This window comes from Trematomus bernacchii, unplaced genomic scaffold (genome assembly GCF_902827165.1).
Source record: "Trematomus bernacchii unplaced genomic scaffold, fTreBer1.1, whole genome shotgun sequence".
NCBI lineage: Eukaryota > Metazoa > Chordata > Actinopteri > Perciformes > Nototheniidae > Trematomus > Trematomus bernacchii.
The window spans coordinates 11,443,519-11,449,185 of record NW_022987973.1 but is presented as its reverse complement, the minus strand read 5'-3'; positions in this window follow the sequence as shown (position 1 = coordinate 11,449,185).

The following is a 5,667-nucleotide window of genomic DNA, read 5'->3' as shown; positions in this document are numbered from 1 at the left end:
TAATCTAATTTAACATGCACTTTAAGAATTAAACATGTAGCAACTACCATAGCTACATCATTTCATAATTCAAAATCTTCCCATCTTATTTTTGTTCTATTAATTTAATCCACTCTCAAACCTGTAGATTCACATTTTCTTTCTTTTCTACCTGCTTGCTTTCACCTTACAACACACTTCTAATCTAATGAGAAAGCCTGAAATAGCCCTGTGTTTGCAATTGCATTTGCGCAGCATTACAGTCTCTGTGATTAAGGCTATATATATGCTGACCCAGAAGACCTCACAGGCAAGCAAAGCTTTATTCAGACAAAAGTGATGCTATAAATATCTCAACAATTGAAGGTCCGCTGAATAACATTCACCTAGCAGTGTCCAACAGACTAATCACCTCTCATTCAAGACAAAGCCTGAATAGATGCTACATACTCATCAATTAGGCTGCTGCAACAAATGTTTAGTTAATATAGAATTACTTTTCATGTTCGACTGTGAGGAGAAAAAAGGAGCAAGAAATGATCCTCTCACAGACACCATTTGGAACGTACTGTATAGACCAGAGGCAAAAAGCATCCAACAAAATTCTAGGTCTGAATTTATAGATGCAGATTGTTTTTGTCAACAAATTATCATTGACATTTCTTTTTTATTAATCTGACCTTTCTAATCCATCAAATAGACATTATTTAGTTAAATGTCTCAAAATAATACATTTAGATTTTTGCATTCTCCACATCGCAATGACAAACTCACTGAGAATTATAGACGAAGCTGTAACTAAGGGGCTCCAGCCAATATTTATAGTGTGGTATAAAGTCAAACAAGCGGAATAAAGACACAGGTATTTTTTTCACAGAAGTAGCTGGAGACCAAACCAGATCTTAAAGATGAGTAAATAGCTAAATGATAATGTTTATGGATATTACTGTTTGCTAACAAATTAATTACGGTATAGGATTATTATGCAACAGTTCGGGTTTTGGCGGTTTTGTCAAGCCCGACAATTAATTATGGTAGCTTTATTTGCAATATGACCTTTTATTCTCTAACATGAAACCAACTAACTCTGACATTTGTACATCCTTTAATCACCCCTAAAAACCAATCGCAGCAGACATTTCAGCTCATTTCATACTCTTTTCTATGTACTGCACACATTACACTATAGTCCATCAGTAATGGACTAGTCAAAATGTACTGTTCTCTCAGTAAAGTACGAACAAATATTCAGGGAAGAATTCCAGATTGGAAATGATGATGACGTACACAGATGCAGGCCCTCATCTGTTTTAAGGCTGGAAGCTGTATCTTTTTTTATTTATATCTCAGCAGACAGTTGTTGAGATACATTCTGTTCTATTCTACCGATCAAGCAGGCATAAAACCGAGGGCAACATACGGCATCATTGGAGCAGCAATTAGATGTCAAATCTAAAAATAACCACATGTTCACACTGAATATCACAACTACATGTGTGCAATGGGTTTGCTTTCTCAACTGGATATTTTTGATGTGCAGTGACTCACCAAATATACAGACAATGTTGCTGATAGCCTACGCACCCACTGCCCATTTATATTAGGCTATTTATATCTCCAGCTAGCCGTTCCAATCAAAGCAACATCGCTCCAAGTAAAAGAAAAGTACACTGAGAAGGACCCTGAGGGACATGATAGAGCAGGAAGAAAGGAATAAGCTTGTGACACAGGGTCAAGCGTTACATTTGGGATGTAATGAGTCTCCAACTTTAGCCTTGATGTGTTCCAACAGATCCTCCGAGGACAGAGATATTTCAGCTGAACGACTCGGGGTTCAAGGCCACAAAGAGAAATGGGGGCGACATTTCCAATCACTTCAAGTAGCTTGGGAAATGAGAGATAATTCACCACATAAGGACGGACACTCAGGGACAGTAACAGTGGAGCAGTGGACACTTTTCCCCAAGCGTCCGGCCGGTTTTCCATTGCTTGGTTACCGGAACAGAGGAGTGTTTTTCCTAACCCTCCCTCTGTTATGAGTTTCCCCACAGCTTCGGCTATTTTAAGCTTGTTTTAAGATCATGTAGTTTCACTTTGGCTTCAAACTTAACAGTTTTCCCAGCTTTAGCTGTCAGAGGGTTGCTCTGTATCAGTAAGTCTTCCATTATTATAAAAATGAAAACTTGACACGGGCAATTTTTCCACCGTAATCTTACAATAGCTATAGCAATAGTAATTATTTGATATTAACATGGATCACATTAATACTTATATGTGTAAGGGATTGCTCAAACCAATAAATAATAAATCTCTCTGCAATTCCTGAAGTTTGAGGAGGTAACGATGGAGAAACTAAAACCTATATCAGGGGTACTCAAACTTTTTTATTAAAGGTCCAGTTGTGAACTTTATACAAGGTCACTGGTCCGGATCAATGCCAGTAAAGTCCGTCCGTCCCCCCCGTCCCCCCCCGTCCCCTCGAGCGGAGAAACGAAACTGAAATTAAGAAGCAGTTTCTTGGCGCTCTATGCATGGGTGTTTCATGTTGTCGTTGCTGTGGACCTTCTTAATCTACCTTCTTTGGGGGACCCCTTCTGGTCCAAGCACTTGCCTGCCTTGCCTGTCGGTAAACGGCGCCCGTGTATACACACACACATTCAATACATACATACAGTATGGTGGCTTGAACTAGTGGGAGAAATGGCACTGTTTGTCTGTAGTCAATGCTTTGAACCTCTGCAAAAAAGGCATTAGAAGCATTAGAAAGTCAAGGTAAACTTGCGGTTAACTTGCGGTCTGCTATGCGTGTCACGCTCGCACAAACAAGTAAATATATATGCACGTTCATTCTCACAACGCGTCAGACACAAGACGCGCGTATATGATGATGTACATTAATTTATCAGAATCAGAATTTTTTTTTTTTTTTTTTTTTATAATGGGACACAGGGTTCGGTCCGGATTGATTTGCAGTTCGGTCCGGATCCGGAGTTTGAGAAGCCCTGACCTATATGAACAGAATATTCACACTTATGGCCCAGACTAACATGGACTCCAAATTATTGTTAATTGTTATTATTAGGTAGCTTTATACGGTGATGATATGTCAGTCTCATATGTCCAAGCAAGTTGTATTCACTGTCATGTCGAAAGTTGAAGAGGAGATCGAGAACTACTCATGTGCCAGCGTTAGGTTATCCTAGCTTAGCACAAGCACTCTCCAAAGATAAGAAACTTCACCTATCATACCATAACCTCTAAAGCTTGCTTTGTTATTTCGTTTTTGGATAATCATTTGTTTGATGTTTGTGTTTTTTAGAGGTTTATGTGCTGGACTATGTGTTGACCAGGAGCAGTAGGTTAACCATCTGCCTGTACTTTATAGTCATGACAGTGGTATTGATATTTGCATCAAACCTTTGGAAATAATTTTGGGTACCACTTTACAATAAGAGTACTCTTATAAAGGGTTTACGAATAGTTTGTAATTCATTTATTAATTAAGTTGTGAACACTTTATAAATCATTAATAAGCTTTTATAAGACATGAGATAAACAGGGCAACTGTGACGGGTTGCTTGCCAAATAGTGAGCTCACATTTATCTGTGCTGCTAAGTCTTATATTGGCTACTTAGCTTACTTTGTCTTCTTCATCAGCCAGCGTTCTTGGTATATGTTGCTCACTGAGTTGATTCTCGCCAATATAAGGCGTAGTCCTCTTGCCAAATAGTGAGCCTGTGTTGATGTATGAATTGGTTTATAAATGGTTCTTAATGATAAATAAAGTGTTTACAACCTAATTCATAACCTAATTATAAACCCTTTATGAATCCTTTATAAGGGTAGTCTTATTGTAAAGTGGTACCTAATTTGGTTACACCACCAAATACATACAAAATGTCATTTTATGATTGTTCGTCCCAGTTTTGTTTTGATTCGTGCCACCTTGAAAGGACATTATTGCCACAATTTACCTACTACTTAAAAGTGAATTAAATTCCTAAAACCAGCCCAGTGTAGTAATGCTCCAACAACTCAACCCCCATTAGTTTTATTTCCTATGTTCATCAAGCAGAGGTTAAATAACAAATGAAAAAGAATGCCTCCATCTCTCCTCCACTACTAAAGACTGCCCTAATGTGATGCATAATTAATCAGCCGGAGCATCCCATCTCTAGTGGGTTTCAGAGAGTTGAGGCGCAAAATCAAATTTGTGATTGTAACGATAGGGATCAGAGATTGAGAAAGACATCTCTGTGAGAGACCAGTCCATGGTTTGTCATTTGAGTGATTTGTCATATACATTACAGAGGTGTGCAGATTAGGTACAGATTGATATACAGTGCTCATTTGCATTTTGATTGCAATATCTTTGATTACACTTCATCAAGAGGAAATCACCTTGTATCATCTAATTTAGTAGGACTGATTGCAGTCGGAACAGACATGCTTTTATTTGAATATCTGTGGAATAAAAACTCCCACCAGGGAAAATAGAGGAACACATAGCACGTCAGCTTCCTGCTATCTTAAAAGGTTAAAATCATGAATATTCTCCTCAGAAATTTCGCAATAAATGACCCGTAGAGTATAAACTCTCCCTTAGTTGTGTTACCATCTTGTTCAGTAAATGATGTTTGACTAATATAAACTGCCGGCAATTACTGGCAGTTGAGAAGGGTCAGCGGCTGTTAGGGTTTTCCATTTACGCGATAAATTGATTCACTGACAGGAATGGTGCTGCATGACAGTGACAGCAGTCAGTGGAGCATTACGTTGCATCATGATGTGCTCCAGCTGTTCACTTTTACTGTAACATCACTTTAACAGTTGATTAGGCAGAAACGTTGAGATCCACTCAGATTTGCTCGTCATTGCAAAGGGAATCATCCAAGAAATACTGAAATAAACAGTTTGTACAATCCAGCTTCTCTTCAGCTTCAACACTGCGTTGAGTGCAGAGGACCTCTGATGGAAGGAGGCTGCAAGGCTTCACATAACACCGTCACCAGCAGCATGAGAAGCAGTTAATCCTTCATGGTCCAGCTCCTCTACAGCACTGGGAGAATGTCAATAAGTATTTATACTCAAATACCACTCAATATTTGAAGAACTTGTACTTTTCATTTCAATTGTCTACAACAATTCAGAGGAATATATGTGACCTTTTAAATAAGTGAAGGCATTACATTTATTTGATTTATAGTTAATAGTTACAGATTAAGACTTTTCATCCAAAACATAAAATACAATTTATAGAATATGATGAATTGTTATAGATTTAACTACCCATGAGTATATCCAAAAGATACATTTCACAAAACAATAAAGTAATCACTAATAATAATCAAAATATAGAATGTTTTTAAGGGAGGATTTTCACATGCAATGGAACATTTGCATATTAAAGTTTTTCTATAGCTTACTTGTTACTTTACTTATATACATCATTCTTAAACAAAATAACATTCCCACCTCATTTACATTTTTATTTTGTGTTAAACTCTTGCCAAATCAAACAGTGTCACTTGGCACAAACAGCATTTCCACCATGGAATAAGAGAGCTTTTTCCATGCAACTTGCTTGCTCTAACACATGAGAATTGAAATGTTTAGAGACAAAGCCCCAAAGGGGACAGGGTCATAGTTCTGTTCTTCTATTTTTCTATTATTCGTTCAATAGTGTA